Source organism: Typopeltis vanoorti, chromosome 10, assembly GCF_054136105.1.
Source record: "Typopeltis vanoorti isolate ZY-2024b chromosome 10, IOZ_Tvanoo_1.0, whole genome shotgun sequence".
In the NCBI taxonomy this organism is placed as follows: Eukaryota; Metazoa; Arthropoda; class Arachnida; order Uropygi; family Thelyphonidae; genus Typopeltis; species Typopeltis vanoorti.
Genome location: NC_143558.1, coordinates 132,691,694 through 132,707,672, shown reverse-complemented (window position 1 = coordinate 132,707,672; position 15,979 = coordinate 132,691,694). Strand labels below are relative to the sequence as shown.

At 36.8% G+C, this 15,979-nt stretch overlaps 1 protein-coding gene across 1 annotated transcript in view; it reads left to right on the top strand.

The window, feature by feature from the left end:
* The first annotated feature begins 9,277 nt into the window (after positions 1 to 9,277).
* Positions 9,278 to 15,979, top strand: part of sac (sterile affecting ciliogenesis) — a 515,109-nt gene continuing 508,407 nt past the window's right edge. Inside the window, exon 1 of the mRNA XM_090399395.1 lies at positions 9,278 to 9,358. The gene's annotated coding sequence lies outside the window, so the exon portion shown is untranslated. The remainder of the gene's footprint in view (positions 9,359 to 15,979) is intronic.

Genomic DNA, 15,979 nt, shown 5'->3' with positions numbered 1-15,979 from the left:
AATTTTATTTGCCTATCAAAAATTCAAAAATAAGTACACAATTAAAATCAAAGTCAAAATTTGTCCAAAGTCATTTAAACACAGAATACACAATACACTCAATATGTTTCACATTCAAAATCGAAATGACGCTGAAAAAAATTTAAGAAGTGCATATCACTCTGTTTCGTCTATCCAAATTCAAAGTGGAATTAAAGAAAACGAACAGCGTAATATACACCTGTGTTTCAGACTAACTATTTGGATAGATCAGTGTTTTAAATATTTGTTTCAGAAAAATATTTATTCACAAAAAACTGAAAATGGTTGTGACTTACCAAGAAGTTTCTATTTGGCATCACTTCTTCAAACCTCAAGAGAATTTTCCTTGTGTGCAAAGTCAAAGTTATCTACCCAAACAGTGTCATCTTCTTTCCCATTATGTCATGCAAAAATTACCAGTAATTTAAGACTTGAGATACATAATGAATAATCCTTGACAAATTATTAATGAGAAGTGAAAGATGTGTGCAATTGTAGGCCAGTAGAGAAAGAGCAGCTATGAAGTGCATATGATTGGTGCATTATTAACAAAAGATCACCCAACCCAAAGAAAAAGCATGCTGAACAATTGAATTGAAAACCATATGTTGCACCATCAACATATAGTTTTGCTTGAACCTATACAGCAATTTTTGTGTGAGGGAAGATGTAATTCATTAGTTAGTGCCATTTTTATCCCAGTTGTCTCTAATTGCACTATTTGTTGAGAAATATATTACACAGTCTGCAAATATCTGTGAACCTTATTCAGTGACATGATAAAACTAATTGTTTTTCATGTTTCTTGAACAACCCATAAAGTATCGTATGATATTTTATGGGTTGTTTCCTTTAGTAGTATCTAATAAGTGGGTTCTAAAATGTTTAGGTTTAGTATGTATGACTATAATTTTTTTATTAATAAAATATAATAAGCACATATTTAACTGTCAATGGGAAATGGCACTTTTTTATTTGGTAAACTAAACACTGTATATTTGTAAAATATCTTGTTGCCGTAATACGGCTGAACAAGCACCCTTAATAAGCAGCGCCGTGAGACAGGCTGCCTCTATGCTACACCGTGTCGACAGTACTGCCGAGAACTGACTGGGACTTCAGATCTAATGTCCAATCTCATCTTCACATTGTGTGCTCTTTAGATATCTACCATGATTACTGAATTGGATTTAGCCAATCAAATTGTATTCTTATTGGCTTAAACCACAATGCAAAATTATGGTACAACATGACAGAATTTCATGCTGGGTGGGGCATTGCCGGGTTAAACAAGCCCACGTTATTTTAGTCAGGGAAACAGAGCAAACAGTGCAAGGTTAGCTACTAGAACAAATCCCACAACACATCACATTTCAATGTCAGCAGAGTTCAAGATTGGTACTATCAACCATTGGTGCATCCAGGGGAGGGGGGGCAGCTTGGCCCTTCCATCCCCTTCAAAAAAGAAAAAGAAAAAAAACCTAGAAAATTTTCCAAAAATCTTTTCCTAATTAAAATTTTTTTTATTTATAATGTGTCGTGTCTTCTATTTCTATACTGCTTATGAATTAGTGGTCACACAAGGTGGGAATATCCTATGGCTCTTGGGAATCACGACCGCTGTGAATGCAAGGTGAACGAAGTGGTGCTCAGGTGGACTGAGTGCTATTTCATTTGCTCAAGCCAGGCCACAGGAGATCACGGGTATCATATCATGTAGTGGTGATCAGTGCAGATGCTCAGTCATAGGCCGTATGCAATGCATAGTGTGTATTCTTAAATTGTCTACCCCCCCCTCCCCAGATTAAATCCTGAGTGTGCCACTGCTATCAACATAAAAGAAATGAAACTAGCTGAAGAATTGGATAAGTACCAGATCAACATAATAAGTTTAGCTGAAACAAAGAAGACATAAATAAGTGAGATCTTTTTAAGGAACAAATATAAAATGTTATATTCAAACGATAACAATTAGGGAAAAGAAGTAGCTATAGTATTCAACACTAAATATGAGGATAATCTACCTAAATGGCAATCAATATCAAGTAGAATAAGGTGGGCAAATATCAGAATGGGGAACTGAACAATTAGACTTATTTGTAGCTGTGGCCCCACAGAAGATTCTAGTGAGGAAGAAATGGAAGAATTTTTCAAGGCATTGGAGAAGGCAACTGACACAATGTAAAAGGAAAAGTTGGCCCTTTGGATATCTAAACAGCAGAGTAGGAAATGATTACCTGATATATAGCATTGTTCCTGGAAAATTGGGAGAATAGATGTACCTACCATTATTACTTACATTATTATTTAGTATGTGAGTAATTATTATTAGTAAAGCTAATAATAATGGTAAGTACTTATTATTATTGCCCTAAGACCTCATGGAGTCAAAGACTCATCTGGGAGGTCCTTTTATCGCACACACAGGTCATCATACCATGTCTTAAACACACAAACTCCTTGCACACACCACACTCTCAGGCAAGGCATTCCAATCATTTACAACTCTGTATGAAAAAAACCTGCTTCTCACTCCCTTACTCACACCCTCTTTATACAGTTTCCAGGGATGACTTCAGGTTCTCTCCCGATCTCCCACTATTTTCTATACAACTTCTCCAGCACTGATCCTATAACAACCCCTTACTAACTTGTAGGGTCTCTATCATATCTCCCCTCTTCCTCCTGTCCACCAGACTCTGCAAATTACATCTTCTCAATCTTTCCTCTTACTCGACATTCCAGTGGTTAGGAATGTCGAGTAAGAGAAAAAAAGGGTCCAAAGGCAACTTAGTCAGTTGCCTTTGGACCCTTTCCAACATCTCTTCGTCCTTTTGAAAACCAGGTGACCAAATCTGGGCACAATAGTCCATGTGTGCCTAATCAATGCCTTATACAATGGAACAGGAATCTCCCTACTTCTACAAGGCAGTGTCCTCCGCATCATTCCCAGAAGCCTTTGTGTTGTCTTCACAATATTGGCTATGTGTCCCCTAAATTTCAGATCCTTATCGACTATCACCCTCAGGTCTCTTATTTCCTCCACCTCCAACAACATATCCAAATTTTAAAACCTTACATTTTGCAACATTGAACTCACATCCCAATTTTCATGCCCAATCACTCAATTTATTCAAGTCTGTATGTGAAGGTTTCTGTGGTTTATCAATTCATAAGAAAGATTCTGGTAATTGGACCACATGTTTATTATGATAAATAACAATAGAAAACAAACACAACAAGTTTCGTAAGTCGTATGACTTATATCTTCAGGGGTCAAAGATAACTAAAAGTTTAAACACATGAAATGAGAAATTACTCAAAATAGTTCATTCTATGCAGTTGTCTAACTTTTCATTAAATTGAATATCCGAATGTAGATTCACCTCAATGCTAAGTTTGAACAATGCTGGATGCTGTCATGTTGTGTTGTTCACATTCACATTGTCCGAGGTTTGACTTGGGTATATTTTTTATCAATGCTGACCAAACTAGGATTAGGTCCTGTTTTTTGTTGCATTGCATTGCATTGGAATTCTAAGCATGTTTGTAGCTTCTTTAAATTTCCTTATGAAACAATTTTTTTCAATGTAAGACATGTTCGTTTTTTTGCCAGAGTACATTATGGCCAGTGGAAGTTGCATGGTATGCTTAGCCTGATTTGTGTTCTCTTCTTTTTTGCACGTCTTTTTGGACCACATGTTTATTATGATAAATAACAATAAAAAACAAACTCAACAAGTTTCGTAAGTCGTATGACTTACTTCTTCAGGAGTCAAAGGATATTTTTGTCAATCAGACAAAAATATCGTTATAATTAAGGCAGATAAAGGGAATTCAATGGTAGTTTAGAACTAAGAGGATTATAACAAAAAAATGAAACTCTTCTTGAAGATACTAATACCTATACACCTTTAGACAGAGATCCCACCTGGCAAGCTCACAATAAAACCAGTGATCTAATTAAAAAGATACCTAATTGGACTGAAGAACTAAAAAGAACTTTACAATCAAAACACCCATTAGTTGCAAGAATATATGGTGTTCCAAAAATACACAAGATAGGTATTCCTTTAAGACTGATAGTGGATGGAAGAGACTCTCCTACCTCCAATCTGGCAAAACACCTCACCAACATGATCTTACCACACATAGGAAAAACAACATCTTTCATTAAGAGCAGTGCACATTTTATTGAGAAGGTGAAGGATATTTGTATAGGACCTTCAGACATCTTAGAAAGTTTGGGTGTAATCAACCTATTTACAAATATTCCTCGAAATGAAACAGTGAATCTCCTTGAAAACCTTTTTCAAGGAGATTCACCACGGAAGACCTGTGGTGAATTCATCACTAAAAAACACACGTACTAACCACAGTGATAAGTTTTAATACATAAATATTTCATCCCAAAAGTACCTTGGGACATCCTCAGTATAGTAATTCAAACAATACCAGGAATAACATACAGTTAAGGCACATGATTACAATGGAATCTCAATATGCATGCAGTAATGTGTTATAGAAGTAAATTAAAATATAACTGAAAAAAAAATTAAATTAAAAAATATATATATATATTTATTTATTTTTTTTTGTTTATATAAAGAAAGTGCTGAAGCCCTACTACACAGACCAAATTTAAACCGCAACGACATTCTTACTATTCCTAAAGTATGGGAAATTGTGTAAAATAGTCTCTTTATGTGTGTGTGTGTGTGTATATATATATATATATATTTTTTTTTTTCAGTTATATTTTCATTTACTTCTATAACACGTTACTGCACGCATATTGAGATTCCATTGTAATCATGTGCCCTAACTGTATGTTATTGTTTGAATTACTGTACTGAGGATGTCTCAATATACTTGGGATGAAATATTTACGTATTGAAACTTATCGCAGTGGTTAGTACGTGTGTTTTTTAGTGAAGAGCTTATAATATTTCCATCACAGAAAAACAAAGAAATGAAGAACTTCAACATTTAACACAGATCCTCAAAAAAAATGGTTATGAACCGAAGACTATCAAAAAAATCCTGAACACACCTCCTACAAGCATCTCACAAAAGCAAGATTTCAAGAATGCAATCACGCTTCCATACATCAAGAATGTTACAGACAAAATGGCCAAATTACTAAATAAACATAACATCAAAGTGGCTTTTCTACCGTTGGAAAAAATTTCAAGATCTCTACATCCTCCAAAACTTCCACATCATCCTTTAAAAAAAACCAGGTGTATATAATATTCATTGTCCCTGTGGCATCTGCTATGTAGTCCAGACAGGAAGATCAGGGGAAATTCACATCAACGAACACCAAAAAGATCTGTAAAAAAGAAGAGAACACAAATCGGGCTTACCATACAACTTCCACTGGCAATAATGTACTCTGGCAAAAAAAAAACATGTCTTACATTGAAAAAAATTGCTTCATGAGAAAATTTAAAGAAGCTACAAACATGCTTAGAATTCCAAAGCAATGCAACAAAAACCAGGGCAGAATTCTACACGACGTTTGGTCAGCATTGATAAAAAATATACTCAAGTTAGACCTTGGACAATGTGAATGTGAACAACACAATGTGACAGCATCCATCATTGTTCAAACTTAGCATTGAGGTGAATCTACATTCGGATATTCAATTTAATGAACAGTTAGACAACTTCATAGAATGAACTATTTTGAGTAATTTCTCATTTCGTGTGTTTAAACTTTTAGTTACCTTTGACCCCTGAAGATGTAAGTCATATGACTTATGAAACTTGTCAGGTTTGTTTTTTATTCTTATTTATCGTAATAAACATGTGGTCCAATTACTGGAATCTTTCTTATTCAAATCTTCTTGTAAGGCCACAAATCTTGTCTACTCTTCATGTTCGTCCCTACTTTGCATCATCCACAAACAACTGAATATCTCCATCAAAATCTTCACCAATATCATTAATATTCAAGTTAAACAGTAATGGCCCTAAAACCGACCCCTGAGGCACACCACTAGTGATTTTCCTTTTCCTGGATATCACTCCCCCATACATATCTTGTTGATACCTATCAGATAGCCAGTCTCCAATCCAATGCACTAATCTAATATCCAACCCCATCTGCTCTAGTTTGACTGTCAACTTATCATGAGGTAATCTATCAAAAGCCTTTGCGAAATCCAAGTATATTACTGTGTATCCTTCTCCTCTGTCCAAGGAAGCAGTCACTTTATTGTGATACATAAGTAGATTACTAAAACATGACCTCCCTTTAGCAAATCCATGCTGTCCATCAAAGATAATACCATTGTTGTCAACCCAATTCTGGATAATAGTTCTCACAAGCTTCTCCAACAACTTAACCACAACACCTGACACACAGATAGTCCTATAGTTTGATGCTTGAGTTTGATCATCTCCTTTATGAAGTGGCACAATCTTGCCCTCCTTCCGCTCCTTAGGAACTTGACTGAGTGCAAGACTTGTATTAAAAAAATATGTCAAGACAGGTGTCAACTCCCTGGCACATTCATTCCGAATATGTAGTGATATATTATCAAGTCCCACATCCTTATACACTCCCTTATACAACTCCCCATACACCTCTTGCTCACTTACAGTCAGTCTCTCCTCCCCATCATCAACTGCTCTCAATCTCTCTCCATGAAGTGACATTCACAAGATTGAAAGACCGTTATGAACTGCTCATTAAGTATCTCCACCACACCTCCTGCAACAGATGTCTTTATACCATTTCCTCCAATCAATGTCATCCTTCCATAATCATTCTTTCTTTTGCTGGCTACATATCGAAAGAACTCCTTAGGATTCTTTTTAGCTTCATCAGCTAACTGCTGTTTATACCTCTCTTTAGCTACCCTCACCAAATGTCACCCTCCTTGCCTGGTCTCTGTAGATCTCATGGAATTGGTTATTTCCACTTCTCTTATGCTTCCTCCACAATGCCCTTTTTCTCTGTATCGCATGCTTAATCTCTTTATTCATCCATTTCACACCTACCTTATTTAACCTTCTCACCCTTGGAATACATTTAGACATTGCATCTACTAGATAGTTTTTGAAAATCCTCCAAGCTGCATTGATCTCTTTTCCAGCTAACTCCGCATTCCATGCTACACCCGCAAGCTGTCTCCTGAGCTCTTCATAATCACTCCCCTTGTAGTTCCACATATATCCTTTTCTCACAGATTAAAATGAATCAGAGTTAAACAGCTTTCAGAGATAAATTACAGACTGAAATGCGACACCATTATTAAAAAAAAAAGAAAGAAAGAAATAGGTTGAATACAAAAATGAAACCTTTGAGATTCAGTGTCAAAACCCTGAAAAAAACATTGATTAAACCAGAGAGGCATGTGGTGAGGTTGTCTGTAAGAATAGAAAAATCATACAGTAACTCTATGGTGAACTCAGGAAGTTAAAGAGGGAGTCAAAGAAAAGAAGAAAGCATATTGAAAGTTCCTGGCCTGTAAGTCAGCTCATAATCTTAGAGAATACAGAGAAAAATGCAAGAAAATGAAACACTTTGTAAAACTAGCTAAACAAATGTCATGGGAATACTTTGGTAGGAACATAGAAAAGAAATATTAGGACGGTGGCAAAATATTATAGAGGCTATTGAAACTATTTAGAAATGGAGAAAAGAATACCATAAAAGGAAATGGAGATGATAAAAGTGACATGAAAACTGAAGAAAACTGGTCACTACCACCCAGGTTAAAAACCTGGGTGGTAGTGCCCCCTGGGGCACTGTGAATGCTTAGGGGGACGGTAAATAGTTGGGAAACACTGAAGGGGGCAGTAAGCAGTATAATACTACTAATATAATAAAAATAAACTTGAAAAAATATACACAAAAATTGAGACTTCGTTTGTCGAACATTGAACCTAATATCGAAAAATTAGCAAGATCTCATCAAGCTCAGGGTAGCCATTAATGATTGATTTATTAAATATAGTAAGCTTACATGTTTTTTTTAGTAAAATTTAATTTATATCAAAGTCGCTAATTTTTAATTAACTATCAGTTCAAATATGTTGATGGCAATTTAGGTTTGCCTAATAATATATTATAATTATATTATTTTGTCATTAACCTCATGCAAAAATGAGCAGGGGATGCTAGGTGACACAAATAGTTGAAAGGGGCACCAGGCAAAAAAGAGTTAAGAACCACTGAGCTATAGGTACAATTTTTAGTGAAGATGGCAAATTAAATATGGAAGTAGACAACAGAATTAGTAAAGCTGGTATGGTATGGTAGGAAGTCAACTGAATAAATTTATATGGAATAAGAGAGAAATTAGCCAAAACACTAAATTAGCTATATACAAGACAGACAGTGTTCGAATCAATTTTAACTTATGGATCCAAGAGCTGGGTTAGAAAAAGAACACTTGATCAAAGACTGAAGACCATAGATATGAGAATTCTGAGAAAGGTTAGGGGAATGAACAGATGGCATCAGTGGCAGTATCATATTAAAAATGAGGATATTAGGAAAAAACTTGCTATTGTTAATGTTTAGGAATGTTAACAATGGAAAGTAATCATACCATTTGAGATTAGCTGAGCTAATCTCAGATTGTATGGTTAGTTAAACAGGATGAGAGAGAAAAATTAGCAAATATTCTTTGCCAAGTGGCAGGAAAAAAGACCCTGAGGAAGACCAGATGCAGGTGGATTGTTACAGTAAAAAGTGTCTTAGATTATATTTCTGATGATATTATTGGAGTCTTGACAGATAACAGATTATTTTTGAGGAAAGTTGTTGATCGGAAGTTAGTATTGGTGTAATTCTCCCATGTACTACTATTATTTCCTGTATGCCGCCTGAGGGTACATATCAGGAATTTGATGAAGATGATAATAATGACACTTTCGTATATATACGATACCACAGATATTTCTGAAATGCTGAACAGTTTCTAAAATATGTGGCAATTTGTGATATACTACGTTTGCAAAGTTCAGAAAACTGAGTATATATATTGTTTTTATCAATGACTCCTCTTTATTATAAAAAATGACCAGATTAGCTAAACATAAAAAATTGAAGAATTCAAGTGATTTTCACCATTTGGAGAATGTTCAAAATAGCAGATTAATTTAAAAACCCTTTTCACTGGAATATATTGTGATTTTATTGAAATTTTTACATTATTTTAGTAAATGACAGTGCGATTTTTACTTTGCCTTTTTGTGTATTCATATCAGTTAGCCAGTTAAATACCCTTTCTGTTGTAGGATGACCTAATTCAAAAGGGTACTCTTATACGTCAAAGTGTCATCAGAGAAATAAGCACAATCAAACATATTCCACCAGGTAATTCTTCCAGTTTTTAATTCAGTTTAAAATTGAATATTAACTAGTAATGAAGTCACTAGTTTTTTTAATATTCATACATACTGATCAGGTGTAGTTTTAATTTCTAACCATTTTCCAGCTAAATTTTCTGCTTTTCCTTGCTTACCAAATAAGTGAATATTCTTTCTGGATAGATGATATTACAGAAAATTTTATTTATTTGTATGACATTTCCTCCCTCCCCCCCCCCATCCCTGTTGGTGCAAGTTGAGCCCCCTCATGTGTGGGGTTAAGTATTTATGACTGTGGAACCGTGTGTGTGTGTGTGTGTTCACGGGGCCGGTTTGCCTGTTCTGGGGGATGAAAAACCCGAGTTTCCGGCTGAAAAAACACCCTACCTCCGGGTGAGACCACTAACTCACCTTTAGGTGAAAGAAACCAGATAAAGGTTCCTCACGTCATTGGACAGGAATCAAACCCAGGTCTTTCTGGCTAGCTCGTCTATACTGATCTATGTAGGCTCACTGCTGAAAATGGAATTCTAATCAGTAAACTGCAGCACATGGATATAGGGTTGGTGAGATGGATAGGAAGGTGGTTGATGGAGAGATATCAGCAAGTAGTTTATTCTGGAGTAGAGTCCAAAGGAAGGCTTGTGATTAGTGATGTGTTGTAGGGTTCTGTTCTTGGACCACTGCTATTTAATTTCTTCATTAATGATATAGGAAAGGATCTGAGAAGAATTGTTCAGTTATTTGCTGATGATGCAAAGTTGGCTAGAGCAGTAGTGAATACATGATGTCAAAATTTTTCATAATGATTTGGACAGATTGGCAGACTGAGTTTAATGTGACATAGTGGGTTGACCGAGCATTTTGGGTTGAAAAGATTATCAGCAGTATGCCACATTGGTGGGACTGTACTCCAGGAAATTGATGAAGTCAGAGACTTGGGAGTGTTAGCAGATAGTTAAAGTTTAGGGGGCACATAACAAAAGTGCTAAATCAGCTCATCAGATCACATGGTTACTGAAGAATACTTTGACGAGCAGAGGCAAGCAGGTTATTGTTCCTCTTTATCGAACCTTGATAAGACCCCCCCATCTTGACTACTGTGTGCAGATCTGGGTACCAGGTTTCTTGGTGATGGGGAGGAGGTAGAGAGGATCCAGAGACGAGTGACCAAGATGGTAGCTGGTCTGTGGAATGAACTTTACGAGAACAGGATGAAGATTTGCGGGTTACAGAAACTTGTTGATAAGCGGAAAAGGGGTGATATGACTGAGACATTCAAATTATTGAGGGGTGTTTACAAGATACCAGACGCTTAAATCAATTGTGTGTGGATCTTATTCAGTATTCCTTCATCTCCCTTGTAAACAAGTTGACTGAATATTTACACAGTAATTCATATGCAGCTTGATCAAGGCCTTATAAAAGGGAACCATAACTTCCTTACTTCTGCTTATCATTGTCCTCACAGTTTTGGCAATGTTCATCCTAAATATTAGATCCTTGTTTACCCTCACCCTCAAATCCCTTATCTTTTCAACTTCTTGCACGATATACCCACCAGTTACATATGTACTCTATGCATGTTCCATGTAACTCATGGATGTTTATAAAATCCTGCTGTTAATGAGGTTATATAGCTCCTTGAGTTTATATAGGGCTTGTTTTTTTTTTTTTTTTTTGAGGGAAAAAAAAAAGTCACATTCTTGCTGTTCAAATTTCTAAACCTTCACTATGTGTCATTAACACCTGCTTCCCCTCACTTGTCCCATTCAGGTGATTCATTCAACTTCTCTTATACAGCCACATAGCATCTGCTCTAAATCCTTACAGTTCTAACCTTGCATCATCTGCACTTAACACTGTTTAAACCACTTGCAGTAGCATTAACAAATAAGTTAAACTGAAATGACCCCAGAACAGACACACCGTGGTGATTGTACTCTATTATACAACTTGTTGATGCTTATCATACAGCAGTCGCCTATCCAGCTGACTTATCTATAATATAAATAATCTTTTCAGTTTAATTATCAACTTTTTATGTTGTAATCTATTAAAGGTGAAAAATCCAATCTGAAAAAAATCTTTAAAAAATCGATATACACCACTGTATACACATCTCTCTTGGTCAATGCAGTTATCACTTTCTTATAATTGTACAGAAACTAGAGTGTTTAGGGAGGATGTGGGTGAGAAGCAGGTTATTGTTCCTCTGTTAGTCCAGGCAATCTGGATACGAGTAAGTGGAAGGGTGATCACTTGTTGAATGTAACCCCAAGTTTTTAATGTTAGCAGAATAATCATAAGGTGTAAGATTGGTTTTGGGTGTTAAGTTTATGTGTGCTAACACAAAAGTATTCTGAATAAGATTGAGGCATTGTTGGCATAGGTTAGTTTAACTTCACCGCACTCTTCACCACCTCTGGTTTTTTCCCTCTCATCTTCTGTTCTTTTTATAATCCCTTCTGGATTAATTTGATAAAATACCCTTACTGACTTAAACATATCTGTCATATCACCTCTTTTCCTCTTATTCACAAACTTTGTAATTCACATTTCTTTAACCTCTCTCGATAGCCAACATTTCAGAGTCCTGATATTGTCTTGGTCACCCCTTCCAATGTTTCTATATCATAATGAAAGTCAGGTGACACAGTAGTCCAAGTGTGGTCTCACAAGTGCTTTATACAGTAGCACAACCACCTCCTTATCCCTACATGTTAGTATGCTTATTGTAGCAGCAATAGGTACAGTCTTTGCAATACTTGCAATATGCCTTCTAAATTTCAGTCTACTGACAACCTTCACTCCCAAGTCTCGAATCTCATCCACTTCTTGCAATACTGCACCATAAATATAGTACACAGCCTTATATCTCTGCTCCAAAATGCAACTCTTTGTATTTATTAATATTAAAACTACAATCGATGGCCAACTATTAGCTGCCATCAAGTACCTGTATGAATGCCCAGAGTTTTGTGTCAGGGTAAACAGCACAAAGTCTGAACCTTTCACAGTCTCCGTTGGCCTCCGCCAAGGGTATGTTCTGTCACCCCTCCTTTTCATAATATTTATGGACTGGATTGATAGGCACAGCCAAAGCAGTGAGTGTGTCAGAATTGGATGTCTGCTTTTTGCAGATGACCTAGTTCTGCTTAGCTCTTCCACAGATGACCTCCAGCGGACCCTGGATAGGTTTGTAGCTGTTTGTGCAGACACCGGAATGAAGATCAGTATAGCCAAAACCGAAACATTTGTCGTCTCGAGACAACCATCCCAGTACACTCTACATGTAAGTGGAGTCCCAATGAGGCAGGCGGAGAAGTTTAAATACCTTGGGTCCATATTCACGAATTATGGAAAATGGGATGTAGAGCTAGATACTCAAATTGGCTTAGCAAGCTCGATATTGTGGGAGCTTGGCCGTTCGGTAGTATTGAAGTGGGAGTTAAGCCAGAAGGCAAAGCTGGCTGTCTTCAATACAGTCTATGCCCCCATCCTTACCTATGGTCATGAGAGTTGGGTAATGACCGAAAGAATGCGGTCACGAATCCAAGCGGCTGAAATGAGGTTCCTTCGAGGGGTTGCTGGGCTAACAAGACTCAACAGTCAGAAGCTCTGCAATTCGGGAAACCCTCAATACTCAACCGCTGCTTCTCTGTGTTGAGAGATCACAGTTACGTTGGTACAGGCACCTGGTCAGAATGCCACATGAAAGGCCAAGGACTTGTTGGATAGATTATATCCAAAACCTTGGATGGACACATTTGGGAATCCCACCAGAACACCTGAGCTTGGTGGCAGAGGATCGTGACCATTGGAATTTCCTCTTGCAGTTGTTGCCCCCACAACCCAATTAGGAAAGGTGGGCCTTGAAGATGTATGTATGTATGTAAAACTACAATCCCTCTCTTTGTCCATGTCAAAAGTGTGTTAAAATCTTCCTGAAGAAAGTTAACATCAGCAGTGCTATTTATAATATCCCTAACTTTGCATCATTGACAAACAACTGAAGATCCCTAGTCAATCCTCATGAAATATCATTTACTGACAAGTTAAGCAGCAGGGGCCCAAGATCAGAATCCTAGGGCGCATCACAGGTTACTCTCTTTTTATAAGACATTACTTCATTATACTCAACTACCTGGTATCATTCAGAGAGCTAATCTCCAATCCAGCTAACCAATATACTATCCATGCCCATCCTCTGCAGCTTGTACACCAATATATTGTGTGGCAATCTGTTAAATAGTCTGTCCAAAGCAATCTCTTTCATATGCCATGCTAATTTTGGCCTTCCCCGAGGTCTTGTACCCTCCATAGTGCTCTCAAATACGAGGCAAGGAAATTTGTCTTGTTCCATTTGTGCAGTGTAGCCATACCAACAGAGTTGACGTTTTTTAACTGTGTTAAGAATTGTTGAGTTATGGATATTCAAATCTTGGAGTACTTGTGCATTTGTCTTATGTTCTGTCCAATAAGTTCTGCTCATTTCCCTGAAGTATTTCATTTCAAAAGGTAACAGTTGCATCTTTTTTTAAGCTCCAAATTTCTGCTCTATAGAGAGCTGTTGGTGACATTATACTTTTGTATAATTTTATTTTTAAAATTTTAGGAATTTTGTAATTTTTCCAAATTTTATTAATTTTATTCATCATTGACTATGCTATGGAGAATCTGTAGTTTGCTACTGTGTCATTTAAATTTGAACTCAAGTATGCTCTTATGATTTCCTGATTAAGTGTTATCTGTAAATTACTATTATCAACATCTGACCTCCATGCAGTCAGAGACTCATCATGGAAGATATACACTATTGCACACATTGCTCATCCACCCATGCTTTAAACTGATTCAGTGTATCTACATTCACAACACACTCAGGTAATGCATTCCACTCACCAACCACTCTCCATGCAAAGAACCTACTCCTCACTCCTTTGCTAACTCCCTTCTTATACATTTTCCATCAATGGTCTCTTGTTCTATCTCCTTCTTGTTCTATCCCATTCTATGAAAAATATTTTCCATGTCAATCTAATAACAACCCCTGACTTGCTTATATGTCTCAATCATATCCCCTCCCCTGCTTCCTCCTATTTACGAGGCTTTGCAATTTACATTCTATCAATCTGTCCTCGTACTCCACATTCAAAAGACCACTGATCACCTTTGTGAATTTTCTCAGGACCCTTTCCAGCATATCTTAGTCACAATGAAACTCAGCAACCAAATCTGTACAACAGATTTCGTTGCCAGGTTTCTATTTCTGAATGTCAGGGTCCTCCACATCATTGCCATTATCTGATGTGACGTCTTCACAACTTTGCATTGTAGCCCACAATGTCAGGTCCTTGTTCACCATCACTCCTAGATCTCTCATCTGCTCTACTTCCTTTAAAGTTCCCCCACCAAGTGTATATTTCACATCCCATCGTTGCTTACCAAATCTCAAAACCCTACTTTGCAACATCGAACTGGCAGTTCCACTTCACTCCCATTTATGCAATCTATTCAAGCCTCTTGTCAGGCCCTAACATCCACTTGACTATGCATTGTTTTTCCCAGTTTTGCATCATTGCAAACAGTTGAATATCACTAGTTAAACCCATCCCAATATCATTAGCATACAGATTGAACAACAGTGATCTCGAAACTGACCGAAACAACAATGATCCCGAAACAGTACACCACTAGTGACCTTCTTCTTTCAGCATACTGCATTTCCATATACAACTTTTTGATACCTATCTGACAGCCATTAACTGATCCACCTCAGAAGTCTGTTCTCCAATCCCATCTATATCAATTTATTCACCAGCATGTCATGTGGCAGTCTATCAAAAGCTTTGCGAAATCCAAGTATACCACTGTATATACATCTCCTTTGTCCAAGGTATTTGTCACCTTGTTATAATACATTAGTGAAACATGAACTCTCTTTAACATACCCATGCTGATAACCACAGAGAATACTGCTTTTAACTACCCATTTCTGTATCCTACTTCTCAACAATCCTTCATTTCCTTAACCACAACTCCAGATATACAGATTGGCCAATAATTTGAAGCTACAATCCTATCACCACTTCTGCAAAATGATCTTTTCTCACAAATTTTTTCATCTAGTCTGGTTAAAAGATCGGAATAATATTCGGCGGTTATTGTTTTACCCTTTTCAAGATAATTAATAAACAAAATGCCTTTAGCATCCGTAAACACTGATGCCATGAACCTTTCTGCTGATGGAACCGACTTTGTCTTCTTTGGCACTGAACAACCAGCTTCTGTCCACTATTTTGACTGCTGTTTGGATTCTGGTGTGTAATGGTGAATCCAAGTCTCATCCATAGCAATAAATCGACACACAAAATCAGTTTTATTCTTGTTAAAACACTCAAAGCACTGTTCAGAGATTTTTATGTGAGTTTTTGATCTGCAGTGAGCAAGCATGACACCCATCTTGCGCAAAGCTTTTTCGTTTGCAGTTCTTCATGCTAAATATATCCTACACGTTTTTTTTGAAATGCCTATAGTCTCAGCAATTTCATGCACTTTGACTTGCCGGTCATCCAATACCATATCGTGCACTTGATCAATGATTTCTGGTGTTGTTACACTTTTT